The 16,027-nt window shown below is 36.9% G+C and overlaps 1 protein-coding gene across 8 annotated transcripts in view; it reads right to left on the bottom strand.

Moving 5' to 3' along the window:
- The window catches only part of LOC105225732 (peripheral plasma membrane protein CASK), a 90,869-nt gene that overhangs the window by 27,126 nt on the left and 47,716 nt on the right, over positions 1-16,027 (bottom strand). The gene's annotated exons all lie outside the window — the stretch shown is intronic.

Below are 16,027 nucleotides of genomic sequence, written 5' to 3' on the forward strand. Positions count from 1 at the left end.
TTTCCTTTGCTCAAGTTCTAAGTTAAGGCTTCACTAAAACACGTATTTTTCACTTTAAATGATTCTGTAAGGAGTTATCATTGCGTTTCTTTTTTCCGAGGGATCTCCGATGAAGACGTGGCGTTGCAATGACCGAGTTTAAAATATATATATTTTTTTTAATTTCAGAATTTCTTTGTTAATAGTGTGTATTTGTAACAATAAAAAATTCTAATAAAATATTTAATTTTATATATGCGAAAAAAAATTTGAAAAAATACTGTTTTTTTAGCCGAGGAAATCCATGTAACTCCTTAAAGGAATCAGTAAGAGTTTTTACTTCTTAGACCATGAATATCAGGATATATGAGTCGGTAGTGCTAATCGTTTTATAACTGTGAACTAGAGCACATTTACGTATAATAAAATATATACATACTATACATTTCTGATCAGTGAGGATTGAAGTCTAGCAATATAATATTCACGTTCTTCAATAATCACATAACCCAATTCTTCAAAATCGGTAAAGCACAGAATTTATCAACGGAAAACAATAAATTTTCGGCACTTTGTGTAACTCCGTTATCCAAACTGCAAACATACAAATTGAACTTCGATTATGCCTCACTGTTTGACTATAATACGACATCACTGTCTGTAGTCTTTCGATGTCTTAACGCCACAGCACACACTTGGGATTAATTTCGAATTTGGGAAGCTACCAAAATAGATGCGGCACACTTGCGGAAGATATGCGTGTTTGTTTCGCCAAAGCTGACCAAATATCATTGGCATCCCACTCATCGTCCTCAAGCCACTTACTTAAATCGTTTCCGTGAACGCACAACAAACTTGACACTTTATTTTCATTTCATTCAGTTGTGATTTTGATGATTAATAAAAGGGAGCAGCAGCAACTGCAAATGAGTCGTCTGAGGCAAATGTGGCGCACGCAGGCAAACTAGCGCAGCACACACAGCTTCCTTTTAATGCACATAATGGCTGTTCGTCGCTTCTTGTTTATTTTCGGACTTATTTCTGTTGTCACTCAACTCTAACTCGGCTCTGCGAACGTTTGCTTAGCCACCCGTAGATTATTCAAGTAATCTCAAGTATTTGCGGATGGTTGGCAAAACGGGTGAGGCGGTGTGGCGTTGTTGAGGGTTAGTCGTGTGCTGAGATAGCATTTTAGACCCAACGTCCTAGACGACCGTCATTTGTTGGTCTTTATAATTATGACAATAATATTTTAGGCTTAACAACAACAACAAGAACACATCGGATGCAGTACAAAGTAAAAAGAAAAAGTATGGCCATAAAGTGAATGGTAGGAAATGAGTGGATAAAACAAAGTATGTAATAAGACATAACAGCAAAAAGGCAAAAGTCTGAATACAGTCAAAGTTTAACAATGATACCCCAGGCTACTATTTGGGCCAAGCCCCGAAACTCATAACATTAGTTTCAAGTAACATTTTGTCTTCAATTTTGGCATAAGTTCGAGCATTATTGCGCCTTATAAGCAGCACCGGCCGGCAGTACTTTGCACGCACTCAAAATCCCTTTTAACGGTATATAATAACGCTGTCTGAACTGCTTTTCCATCGAGCGCGACCATCGATGCAGTCACTAGAAATGATGGCAGCCAGCCCAGCCAAGCGACTAGCCAAGCAAGCAAGCAACCAACAAACTAACTAGCTGCTGAATCATCTGGATTAATGCTGAATTTTAATTAGAAAGCTGTGGTAGTTATCTGCAAATTGGCCAAGTATTTCATTTCGCTTGCAGCATCATCGCAGTTTTGACACTTTTGTTATCAACGTCGCCCAGCCGACACAATTTCAATTTACACCCTCAGCCTTCCGCTGTTGCAGCACTGGCGTTGTTGGCTTCAAATTTCCGTTGCCTATCGGCCGACACTTCGGCGCTGATAGCGTGAGAAAGTACACACAAGCACGAGTATGTGTGCTTTAACGGTGGCAATGGCATACACTCTCATACGACACTGTATCTATGCATGTGATTGTGTGTGTGTGTCTCGTACATCTCAAATTTTATGCTTAGCTAGGAGATGAGCTGGATTTAAAGCGCAACAACGTTTGCAGATTACGGTTAGCTGTTGATTTGCCAACGATGCATGCAGCGCAATGGGGTTAGATGTCCTTGCTTTTCCATAAATTAGCACCAGATATGGTAAGCTATCATATAGTACTTTGTGTGGAGAATTATCAACTTCTTGCCAAATTGAGTTTAAAGATTACAAATGAAATGTTGGAGCTTGAACGTGAAGAGGTAGATTTCGTGCGATTTAGATAGGGCGTTGTTAGTTATGACAGTGGAATGATGAAGCGATTGCGATCTTTTGACAAAATGTTGTTATTTAATAAATACTATGAGTGGAATCAGACAGAAAGTTTTGGAGATAGCTTAATAAAAAAGAATTATCCAGTAAATTTTGAGAATACAGGAACGATGACAGTGCTTTGTTGGGCGACAAATCTTGGAGAAGACCAGTGAAAAGAGGATCTACACACAGCACCTCTTCGTCGATTTGTCTATATGCCGTTATGTCTGAATTTGGTATCTCCGCAAAACTAATATGGCTGTGTTCGTTGGACTTCTTCAATCTGCTGCTGTTCTGATTAGGGCACGTACAATTTTCTATAAGAGTGTACAGCTACTGGCTTACGCCGACTACATCGATATCATTGGCCGTAAGAACCGCGATGTTAGTTCTGCTTTTTTCAGAATGGATAAGAAAGCGAAGCATATGGGTTCGGTTGTGAAGGAAAACAAGACGAAATATCTCCTGTCATCAAACAAACAGTCGTCGCACTCGCGACTTGGCTCCCACGTCACTATTGACAGTCAAAACTTCGAGGTCGTAGATAATTTCGTCTACCTTGGAAACAGTATTAACAAAAACAACAACGTCAGCCTCGAAATCCAACGCAGAATAACTCTTGCCAACAGGTGCTATGGCGGACCGAGCAGGCAACTGAGAGTCCTCTCTCGAAAAACATAGACCAAACTCCACAAGTCACTCATCATCCCCTGCTATATGGTGCAGAGGCATGAAGGATGACAAAATCTGATGAGTCGGCGTTACGAGTTTTCGAAAGGTTCTGCGGAAGATTGGTAGTCCTTTGCGCATTGGCAACGATGGAACGATGAGCTATACTAGATATACTATACGAGGACGTTGGCATAGTTCAGCGAATTAAGAGACAGCAGCTTCACCAGGTTTTGTCGTTCGAATGGATGAAAGCGCTCCGGCTCCAGAGTATTCGACGCAGTACCCGCCGGGGGAAGCAGAGGAAGGCCTCCACTCCACGCATCGCTTGGAATCTCCAATAAGCGCCAAACAGCGCATAAGAAGAACGACCAGCGCGCTGTTGTAAACTCGGCTATAGCCGCATAAGCGTTACCTACGCCAATAAAGAAGAGGAATTGGCAAAACACCTACATATATATAGTATATGAGAATATAATCAGGGACAAGCAGTAAAAGGCTAGAGTTAATAATGTTGTAGTAGCGACAGAAAACAATCCTGAAGTTATTTCGCGAAATGGTATCGAGTGGACAGTCCTTGAATCCGTGTCCGTTTCGGTTGCTTAGACCCGACTGAGTTACGAACGGAAGAAAAGGGCTAGTGGGACACTCGCTCCTTGATTTAAAAGCTATTTGATAGAAATAAGAAACTAGATAAAAGGCTTATAAAAAATGGAAAACCCGTACATATATCACCAATAAATACCTAAGTGATCCAAGAGCACCGTGACGAACATTCTAAAACTTGGACTGTTTTAATAAAATCACTGGAAAATGCTTTAGAATCCAACAAATAATTACTCTGAAGGTTCTAGGTCTAAGTCCAAACAATAATTTTTCCCCAAAAATTTCCTTTTAAATTAATTTCTTGTTCATGAGATAAAATCACACCTTAGCGCAGTGAACTAACGAACGGTGAGATTACTATTCAGCAAATTAGTGGCAAAATAAATAATCTTTATACGCGCGTTCATTAGACTTATACTGTCTGTCTTCCACCCAGCTGTTCCAGTTCTTCCAGCACTTACAGCAATTTTTAGTGTCTGTGGTGCATGCATACAATGAAACATTCACTTAATTAATTTTTAACAGACACACTTGTTTGTTTTCTTTATGCTGTGGGTTCTTTGCTTTGTCTTTACGTTTTTATCATGAAGTTTATTCCACTTGTAAAAGTCAACGGGACTTTATTCCGCTTTTGTTATTGCACATTTAATTACAAACTAGAAACCAATATCACCTACATACATAGCACACATAATTTTCCTTTTGTTATTATTTATTATGAAGCTGTTGGAGACGGGATCCCACGCTGTATGCTGGCGCAACACTAAGACACAGTCTTACAGTTAACATTGGCTCAAAACACAACATTTGCTGTATGACTATGTCCCAGTAATTGAGCACAATTTCAAACACTTTCTCATTACGACGGGTTGGACGTTTGGCTTCGTGTTGCACGTATCCACATATATGTGGCAACTCCTTGTAGGCGGTATTCTTAAATAAAGCTGAATGCTACTGGGTTAGTTGCAGTTGGTATATACATACGTATGTACATATGTGTGTGGGCGCATTCTGTGGTGTTTCTGTGTTCGGTAGTAATTTTAAATCCTAGGAACATTGAGGTTTTCAATAGATAGAAGTATTTTCAGCTGTTGTTGGGCGCAAACACGGCAAGGTTCAGTCGCACTCATCCAACAGCAACTCGTCTATATTGTACCACATACATACTATATGCATGTGCAACGTTGTCAGTGGCATTTTGCCGACCAATACATGTTTACATCAATTTCCCTTTTCTCTCTATTTCACTCTACCCTTATTTATTCAAAACGCTCGCCTTCCGTACGTTATGCCACAACAATGGCTGCCATATCAGTGAAGTAAGTAAGTGACACGCATTCATGCAGCTTGCAACGCATTTTGCAAAATCTAACAATGGACCAACACAGCACACATATTTCGACAGAGTATATGCAGCCAGAGGCTGTAGCAGTGAGTGAAGCATTCTACATTTTATCCGATTTGAAATTTGAAAGTATAGAAAAACTTGGAAATGAGATATTCGATTTTTTAGCTTAATTTGTGGCTAGCATAGCAGAGCGCCAAAGTCTTGCTTATATATCCATACATATTATATGTATGTAAATACATATGTGTGTAGGTGCATATATTTTAATGAAGTGACGTACTCGCAAATATGCAGCAATAATCTGTGAAATATGAGTGAATTTAAGGAATTTTGCAACTGCTATTACAAAAAGTTGTAATTATAGCCTGAACAGGGTGCATTAAGTTTGCCACGAAGTATGTAACATCCGGCCAAAAACGTCGGAGAGTTTATAAATTATATGTATACATAAATGAACAACATGACGAGCTGAGTCATACTCTACAGTCCGTCTGTCTGTATACAAGGTGATTTTCAAAGTAAACAGGACTTTTTGAATCTAGCGCTGGTGGCGCCATCTATATGTCGATCTTCCAGTGAGAATTTCATGACATTTCATCGATTGAAAGTGAAGTTGTTGAGTTTTAAGTGTCACTATATTGGCTACAGCTGCAAATTCGAAGAGTGAAGGAAACGGTTCTACAAGGTTTGACAATTAAGTAATGAGACTGATTTTATTGCCGCGCTTATGGTAAACCTGTGACCTTGAAATTCCCTTTCTTTTTTTCCGGCACCCCTCCCCTCTCCATTGATATATGAACCATCGTTCCAGCTTGTTTAGTTCGCCAGCTGCGCCAAGTTGAGTAGACGTGTGTTAGAAGTGCTCGTCACGAAAATGGAAAAACGAAATCAAGAGCAACGTGTCGCGATAAAATTTTGCGCCAGATTGGGCGAAACAGCGTCGGAAACGTACGCTAAAATTGTAAGAGTGTATGGTGATAGTGCTCTTAGTCGTGCCCAGGCTCACAATGGTTGCCTCCGCGCGTCCCCCGCCCGAAAAAAGCTCGTGGAATTGTCCACAAAGAATTCGTTCCACCGGGGAAAACTGTGAATCAATCTACTATTGCCAAGTACTCGAAAGATTACGAAAACGAGTCAACAGGGTGCGCCCAGACATCGCTCGTAACTGGATCCTTCATCACGTTGCAACAACCGCCTTATTCGCCCGACATGTCACCCTGTGACTTTTTTTATTTCCTAAAACAAAATCGGTGGTCAAAGGAACCCATTTTGAGTCGATTACGGACATCCAGGCGGCCGTGACGAGGGTACTCGCGGACATCCCAGTCGAAGCGTTCCAGAAATGTTACGAAGCATGGAAAACGCGCTGGAATCGCTGTATAGCTGCCCAAAAGGACTACTTTGAAGGGGATGGCAGAGTTGTGGAAAAATTTTCAAATATACGGTTTATATGCAATAAGTCTCATTACTTAATTAGCATACCTCGTACACAACCTTTGTAAGTGCCTAGCTCCATCACAAACCAGACATCGAACTCTTGGAATCCAACAGATACCAACTGAAACTCTGAAAAGCATAACGAACATAAGTAGTTCATTGAAGGCACAAAATAGTTTGAACGATGAAACGTCTTATCAAAATTTTAAGGCCTTACGGTAGTGTATCATATCATCTAGTGTTAATTAAACCAAAAAGGGATTGCGGTCCAACCAAGCTACCTACTCAGTATTGAAAAAATATCGATTATTTACATGCATTACTAAGGTTTTTTTGAAACCATGTAAAAAATTTTAAATCAATGTTATGAAGTATTTTTTTAAATAGAGAATACTTATTGCTTTAATTGCTTCGCTGAAATAGCAAAAATCGTTGAACTAACAAACAAATTATTGTCATCCTCGAACTCCATACTCTTCTTTAACTACTATAAACTTTTTAATGGCAAAAACACCTGATATAATTAATTTTACCAAATTTTTAAAGCAAATATATTCTTTATCCTGTTCAAAACTCTGACAATACAAAATATTGATAGCCTGCCTAGTTTTCCTGTAAACCTTATCGAACTTCGATATCGTGACATTCATAATTCAAAGCGCTTGCTTACAAGCTTTGTACCTACATCATAGCTATCGACTTGCAATCAACTGTAGAATATCTCACTTATATTTGCTTTGCGCTCGGTCAATTCCCTTATTTACTTACTCATTCACTGACTGGGCGGAAGAAGACTATGTTACGTACCACCTACAAACTACACGGTATCGGATGCTGTGATGAGCGATAGACATTTGCCGTCAACTGATAGCCGATCCGAAATGGGGAATAAAGCATGCTGACGGCCATGTCACACCTCACTCACTCAATACGAATTGACAGGTTTGTGTCAGAGTGACAACAGCAATGCACGCATAAAGTGTGAAAATCCCATGCTTTCTACTACAGTTAAGGAGTTGCATAAAAAATGGTGCTTGCCGCCCTTGGGCAATGATATTTAATAATAAATGTGTGTGTGCTTATGTTTGTGTGTTTATGTTGTAAACTTGTAATTGCGACAATTTCTGCTTAAGTACACTTTCGGTGCTTTCGCGCTGATAAACAAAAGCCTTCGCACACCCCTTGCTCTCTTGTTTGCTATGTCGCTGTGTGTGGCATGTTTGTCTTCGTGTTTGCGCATATCCTTTTAAAAAAATTTCACTTACATTTAACTTTTATTTGTTTATTATTATTTGTTTTGCCACACTTTTTCCGTACTTGCCACTAAGATAAGAAATCTTTATAAGCATGACAGCTGCCTGATATATTAGAGTCTTAAAAAGTAGCAGCAAAAACAACAGGAGTAACAAGATGCTGATGTTGCCAGGCAGGCGCAGGCTGTCAGCAGCGGTGGCAGTTGCATGTTGACAAGTTTTCGCGACACCACCAACTCAAGCTACAAGCAAGTAAACTAATTATTTTGAGACTTTTTGCATATTGTCTGTCAGATGTTGCAAGTGCAACTTGCAGTTTTGCTCAATTGTTATTTGCATGAACATAGTTCGCTGTGTTCGTGTGTGTGTGTGTTTGTGGGCGCAAATGTATGTCTGCCACCTGCGCTGCCCTTCTCAGCTGCTCTTTCGACAACTTTTCATTCTTCTAATCCTTTTAAGTGTTAAGCAATTAGCAAGTTTTAACAAGTGAAAAGTGTCAACCAGCTTGGCATTGCTTATGAGGTGAGGATGGCTTGCGGCATTAGGGTTGTTCGCAAATATGTTTTTTTTAATATTTTGTTTTTAATAATTTAATAAAAACTTTTTTTTTTCTTACACAGCTATATGCTACAGTGGTCAGATCTGCACAATTTGCCTTGGATAACAATCGGTGAAAATTTTAGTGAAGCTAGCTTGTCAAATAAAAAAGTTTTCCATATAAGGACCTGATTTTGATCGCTAAGTTTTGTCTGTAATTCCGTCAAATATACAGCCTCTTAGAGAGAAAGGAACTTGTGGAAAATTTTAGACTAATATCTCAACAACTGAGAGACTATATACAGACTGAAATGGCGAAATCGATGCTGTCACGTTGTTACAAGCTTCGTGGCAAACTTTATATTGAGTAGTCGAAAAAGTCTTTTCGTATTTTGCCAATAGTTGTCGTTGCAGTCGTATATCTCCAGTGTTACTTGTTATCACATTGAGTCATACCATATAGTGTTGGAAAGGTGAGATGTTAAGCTTCATTTATCCAAAAAAAAAAAAATTAAATTCGGGGAAGTTGAAAAAAAATTACAGGAGTTCAAAAATGAGTGAAAATAATGAAGAAATTCGTAACATTTTGAAATTTTTGTATAAAAAAGAGAAGAATGCCACGCAAGCCACCAATGAAATTTCTGAAGTTTACGAGACGAATAAAAATTTCGCAATGGAAAAGAGCCACCTTCATGTTATTATGTAGCCATCATCTCTTCTGTTGCCGCATAGATGTCGGCATTGACGCTGACTCCGTCAATCATTGCTTCTTCTTAACGCTATGCCAGAGCTGCTGCCGCTCCAACTGACAGTGGCGATGTCAGCTAACTGGCTTTTGTTTGTGCTCAACTTCTGGAGCTCATGCCAATGAAAGTGCTCTGAAATGCCAGCACACAAGTGTCTGTTTGTGTGACACATGTGTGATTTTTACCACTTTAACTCCTCTACTCGCATGCATATGCTATATGGATGAGTAAGCTTGAAGCTGTGTTGGAGCGAACATGTTTTGAAATGAGCTACTTTCAACTACTTAATAAACTACACATTTTCACATTTCAACACACACATACTCGCACATATGTATATACATGGATATGCATAGAAATGTGTACATAGCGTTGTCCTTGGCCCATAGATGTAAGCGTTGTTGGCGACAAAGAAGACGACAAAGTCAGACAGACGGCCGTTGGGCTTACAAATATGTTACACAGCGAGCATGTCCTCAAAATGACACAGCCTAATTAAACAATTTTCACAGCGAACGATTAGCCAACAAACAACAACGAGTGTCTAGTAGTGTTAGCATGTTGATGCATTTAAGTATGTAAATATGCCGTTTTTCATGTGCCACTTGGTCGACTTGCCACTGAGCTTCAATAAAACTTATATGCATTATTTAGCGCGCATTAATAAGCCAGTCTCTGGCTGTGCACTCACTCACATAGACATATGTGTAATTGTGACAATGTGCATAAAAACGGCATAAATGCACGAGCAGATAATGACGATAGTGTGTTAATTGCTAAAGAATTGACTCTGCTATGTTAGGAATGTGGAATTATGGCAGTAGGCAGCGCTGTACTTGGATGGAAAGTGAGCATTTGGCATATACACGAGCATAATTAGCCAAGATTAAATGGAATATATGTGCCAGCGCAGTCATATATTGTTAAATAATGAATGAAATCTCAAGCAAGAGTAATAAAAAATTTATGAATTTATCTTTTAAGAGCTGGCTTTAAAGTTTCATAAACATTTTGGCTGCCATTGCGCGGGAATATATTATATTTTTCCAAACTTAAAAAAAGAATAACGAGTTTAGCACTCAGAACAACGAGATATTGTGATAGCAGAATTTTTTTTCTAAAACTTTTGGTTGAGATTCCAGTATTTCATGTTTTAGTTACGTACTTCGGAGAAACAGTATTGAGATATTACTATGTTGGTGTAATTTGAATATAAAGCAGTGACGGGCTGGCTTTAATGGCTACAACCATTTAAGGTGTTCAACACAAAACAAAATATAAGTGGTACGAGATGTTTTCAAAAAATAAAGAAAATTTTCTCTTAAAAAAAAAATTATGACATTAATGTTGCCGCCTTCAAAAAAATCCACATTCAATATTATGCACTTATGTCAGCGCTTCCTTTAATCGTCGAAGCACTTCTCCAACTCGACTTATGGGATAGCTTTAGCTCTTTCAGCTATTTTGTAAGATGAAAAATCTTAAAGAAATTCTCTTTATTTTTGGTAAAGTCACACGGAGCCATATTTGGTTTGAATATGGAGGCTGTAGCATCGTTAAAGTATTATTTGTTGCCAAGAATTCACGCTCGAGGTTATCTAGACTAAATGCGCCGTCTTTAAACGCATTTTTTCAGAACTGTGTGTTTTGAAGTCGGTTGGCAAGATTTCTCGAGAACTACTCAACGGATCTTCATGAAATTTTAAGCAGGTCTTTGAGATGCAATTCTTAAAGACTTGAGCGAAGGAAGTTTTTTCCATTACAACTATTTGAGAAAAAATGTCGCGAAATTTTCGCTGAAATTTAAATTTTTTTTGTAAAAATCTCTACCAAAAATCCAATTTTTAGTTTTTTTCCTTCGTCCAAGTTATAAGTTAAGGTTTTAACTAAAACACGTATTTTTTTACTTTAAATGATCCTGTAAGGAGTTAACCTGCCAACGCATCTTTTTTTCAAAGGGTCACCGGAAAAGACGGCAATGGTCAAGTTAAAATATTGTTTACAAAAAAATTCTTCGTTAATAGTGTATGTTTGTAACAATAAAAAATTCTAATTAAATATTTCATTTTTACAAGAGAAAAAAATTGTTGGTAAAAAGCTGTTTGTACCCAAGGAAATTGTAACTCCCTAAATTGAGTAAAGTTGCCCAAAATACTTCGTTTACGAAATTGAATTATCAACAATTTGATTGCCCGAAGTGTTTGACAAAATTAGAAATATATTATCAAGCTTTTACATCCACCTTTGATTCGACAATATCAATATCGATATGAAATATTTCCCCAAATATTTTGTTGGAACGTCTCCGAGCTGACAGCCAAAAATCCGAATCTGTTAAAATTATTAATTTCATTTTACGAAACTTCAACAGTTACCTAAAATTCATTCCACTGACTATAATACCGTCTTATAACCCTTTTAAATTGCCAAAAAACTATGGCATTTAGCAGAAAATCAAATTTGCTTCGGTTGGAACGAGCATTATAATATTTATATGAATATATAATATTTTGTCATCCAATAATTCAACAGCATTCACAATTTCAAACATTTTTCTACCAAAGCCTATTTATTGTGCCATAACCACAAAACTGCACGCTATACCCACGTATAGCAAAAGTGTTAGCTGCAAAATTATGTGCAAAAGTTTTCAACAATTAACGCAGATAAATTTAATAAGGTTTGTTAATGAGCAGGAAACTTCACCTACAGTTCTAAACAGCCACTGCATAATACATTCGTGGAAATCCATTACAAGTCATGCCAAAAGTTCTCGAGTAAAACAATCAAGCGGAAAAATTGAAACTAATTGCATTAGTTACATTCAATTTGCGGTCGAATGTCACAATGATGAACGATAATGCCAGCGTTAAGGTCATTTAGATACAAAGCCACAAAGCAATACACAAACACATGCATACATACATACATACGTATATTTTTAGCCGTTGATAATGTGTGCTTTTCACTTGAGAATGACTTAGAAGTTGACAGTAGTAAATCATATATTGTATTTAGTTGGTCAACTATCTGAAGACCCAAACTCAGTCACGTGTGTGTGTGGATATATGGAAGCGTTTATATTAATAACTGACAACATATATGGTATACACCTTTATATACGTTCAGTATTAAGCAAGGCATTGCAGTAATGACGGTCAAACCTGCGGTGCTGTCGATGAAACCGACAGCTGCCACGACCGCACAGCTATAAACTTTGAAAATTCCTGCACATGCTTTTCAAACTATTTGCACCGGCATGCCCATATTTATATACATATATGTACATATGTAAGATGATTGAAAGCATATGCTTTACTACACACATTTATTTATATTTGTGTGTGTGTGTGTACAAACAAATAGTTCCATACAATTATCTGCAATGATGACAGGCAATCATGTGAATTCAAGTCTTTATAATTCGGAAAACTGTGGCACAATACACGCGCACTCACCGCTACCCTATACACACACACACCCAAACATATATGCACAATTGTGGGCTACAAATGTGGCCGTTCGGTGGCGCTGTCGATGTCCTTTGTCGTTGCGATAACTTAACATCGGGCATTACGTGGTTCTAGTGCTGTTATTGTTGTTGTTGTATATGAAAATGACCCGCAATGAGCAATAGTAACCACGTACTCGTATGACGCCATACTACTTACATACAAGCTTAAATGCAGATATAAATACCGACTATATGTATGTATATAAATGCCTTTACATATATATTCATATATACATATGTATATGTATGTGGACATGTATGCATATGTATATGCGTAACGCGAATGTACGAGGTCTTTTGACACCAACCAATTACACTACATGCATATATAATATATGTATGTATATACATACAAACATATGTATATGGCATATGGTGCTATGGGAGATTTTTTGCGGTTAGTTTGTTTGGTTGAGCAGTTCATTCTAGAGCGAAAATAATCTTACATGTCGTTGACACATTTTAAGCTTTCCCGGCGCTGCTATGTTACTTTAGAATACGGTTGACGCTATATAGCAGGCGATGCGGTGATGAGCGTGGATTTACTTTTTATTTGCTTACCTGAAAGAAATAGAAGAGCGGAGACAAAGAAAAGCACATGTTAAAATAGTCGGATATAAAGGCATCAGCATAAAGTGTGTAAACATCATATAAACTATTTTCGCACAAGACGGGCACGTATACCACGTACCAATTTACACTACATACACATATTCGCAGCTACGCAGCTACATGCCAAAACAAAAGGATTTATGCGCCTAAATGTATGCTGTTGTTGTATGTGTATTTGCGTAAAAAAAAGCTTAAGCTTGCTGCAACGTGGAATTTAATAAGCCCTGTTATAACGGCTGTGAATTCTTTAGGGATGTATCGTAGGTGTGCGTTGTTTTTTTTGCCAAATTTTAAATATTTTTATTGCAAATTATTGCTGCCAATATAAATGGTTACCCAATTCAAGTGGGTATATGTTGGCAGCGTGTTTGTTATTGCTTTGGTATTTGTACTACTGAATTTCACTTCTTATTGGTGCGGGAGAATAATGAAAATTTCGACGAAAATAAAAATGTTTAATTTACCGCTATTTAATAATTTAAAATAATTTTTTCTCCGGTTAGAACTTTGAAAATGATAAAAAAGTGAAACAAATTCATAGTAGGTTGAAACACTTTCGAAATGAGAGATAAAATAACAATAGTAATCAGTTTTTGGTTATTTTTACATTTGTGACATAACCTCAAAATTTATATGAAAATATCAAATTACCAGGTTTTGGGGTTTTCTTATTTTTTTTTTTTTGTACAATTATTTATTGAATTATTTAATTTGTGTTATTTTATCTTGCGTTTTCAATGGTTTTCATCCTATTATGGTTTTTTAGCTTTCAATAATTATCTAAGCTTGCCTAGGTAAATACGAAGCAAGTATAAAAAGAAAACAAAAAAAAACTAATTTTTATAACTGGTATCAAAAATAGAGCAATAATTTTATTTAAAAAGCGAGGTTGAACGGCGATTTATCACGATAACCACCTAGATCTAGAATGTGCTTGAATTTTGAAATTAATGTTTTTGTTACTTAAAATATTAATTGCAACATTTTCAGAAGTTAAAGAATACTCCAACAAGTTAAAGCCATAGTACACTTCATTTCTTAGAGCATTAAAGTGTATAAAAGGATTTTTATCGAGAGCTTGACCGGCCAGCTTGTATGATAGTTACATATATGATAAAGTGGTCCGTTCTGAAACATTTTATCGGAGGTTGTAGCGTTGCGTTGAATAATAATATATGTCAAATTTGTTGAAAATATCTCGTCAAATTAAAAAGTTTTCATACGAGAACTTGATTTTTATCATTCAAATTGTATGACAGCTATATGCTTTGGTAGTGTGATCCGAATAATATGCTCGGAGCTTGTACTACGTTTACTTGGATAATAATCCATGCCGAAATTCCGGAAGATATCTCGTCAAATAAAAAAATTACCATACAGGATCTTCACTTTTCTGAACGATAAACAATTTCTGTATGGTAGCTATTGCTAAAGTCTGCCAATATAGACGGTTCCGATAAATATACAACTGTTTAAGGGAAAATAACATGTGCAAAATTTCAGCGTGATATCTCAAAAACTGACGGACTTGGCAGCGCGTATACAAACGAACAAACCGGCAGACAGGCCAAATGGGCTCCACTCGTCATGCTGAGCACTTATGTATATATTTTATAGGGTCTCCGAACCTTCATACCGGATGTCATAAATATCGTATACAACTCTATAGTCTGTTCAGAATATAAATAATAATCTGTTTCTTATCGTAAAACCCATTGTTGTGGAAATAGAGACTTCCTCTCAGCAGGTGATTAAAAAATCGAAAAATATTTATTTTAGAAAAGATTAGTGTTTTAAAAAACCTTTTTTGATAAAAAAAAAATATTTGTTAGCAAATAGCTCAAAGGTACCATTCTATTTAGGGAATATGCTAATATAGAAAAAGAAAAGGGAGTATTCTAGTAAAGAAATAAAAAAAAATCGATTTTTTTTTCAAAATTGAACTGCTCAAGAATATGTCCACAAAAGGATTTTTCAAAATTTCGGAGATATTGGTATTTTGTTAACCCGGCCTTCAAACTAGTTCGGCCGGGACTGAAACTCTAAGCGCGTTTTTCTCGAAACTGTCTTTTTCAAAACGATAACCACTATTTCGGAGGTTCTACATGCCGACTCGCCTGAAATTTTTAGCGAGTCTTTTTTAAAGACTAGCCTATGTCTTAAACTACTCACATACCCAAATTTAATTTATAACATATAAAATAAATTCGAAACAATCAAAAAAGTGGCATAAAAATTTACTCTTTTTTGATCAGGCAGTCGCATTTCCTGTAACAAAAAAAAAATAGATGCATAAACGAAAATACTTGATTTCCTGCGTTGAATCATAGAAAAATGTAACTCACCTTAAAAACGTAGACATTGCTGGCACATTACCCAACACATCCCTAATAATTGCGCAAATATACATACATACAAACAAATTGGCATATATACATGCATATGTATTCACTTCAATTTACTGCCGACCACAGCCCGCATACACGTCAGATGTGACATGTGGGCGGCGTTAGATTATATTTGGTATTGGTACGTGGTACGTGGCGCACTATGGCGTTTGATACAACACATTTGGTTTATGCTAAGTGGTTAAAAGGTGATGGCAAGAATCTGCTTTTCTCACATATTTCACATATTGTATGAACAAAAAAAAAAACTAGTAGTTAGAAGTAGACATATTTGGCTACATATTGGTTTCTTTGTTACGTTGTTTGCTTTCCTATATTTGACTACTAAACAAACTCAACTGAAAGCAACACAAGTGTTTAATTCAACATATTTACACATTTGAGAAATGTCAGAAACATCACAAACGTTTGTATGTAACTAAGTACATGCGTGCAGGGGTATGGCAAATATTTTATATTAATACAGTAATAGTATGCTTGTATGTGTGGACGTGTGTTTTTGCGGTAAATTCATACAGAGACAGGCGGCCTTTCACATAAATCACACACAAAAGCAACCAAACGCACCCAC

Source organism: Bactrocera dorsalis, chromosome 2 (genome assembly GCF_023373825.1).
Source record: "Bactrocera dorsalis isolate Fly_Bdor chromosome 2, ASM2337382v1, whole genome shotgun sequence".
Lineage (NCBI taxonomy): Eukaryota > Metazoa > Arthropoda > Insecta > Diptera > Tephritidae > Bactrocera > Bactrocera dorsalis.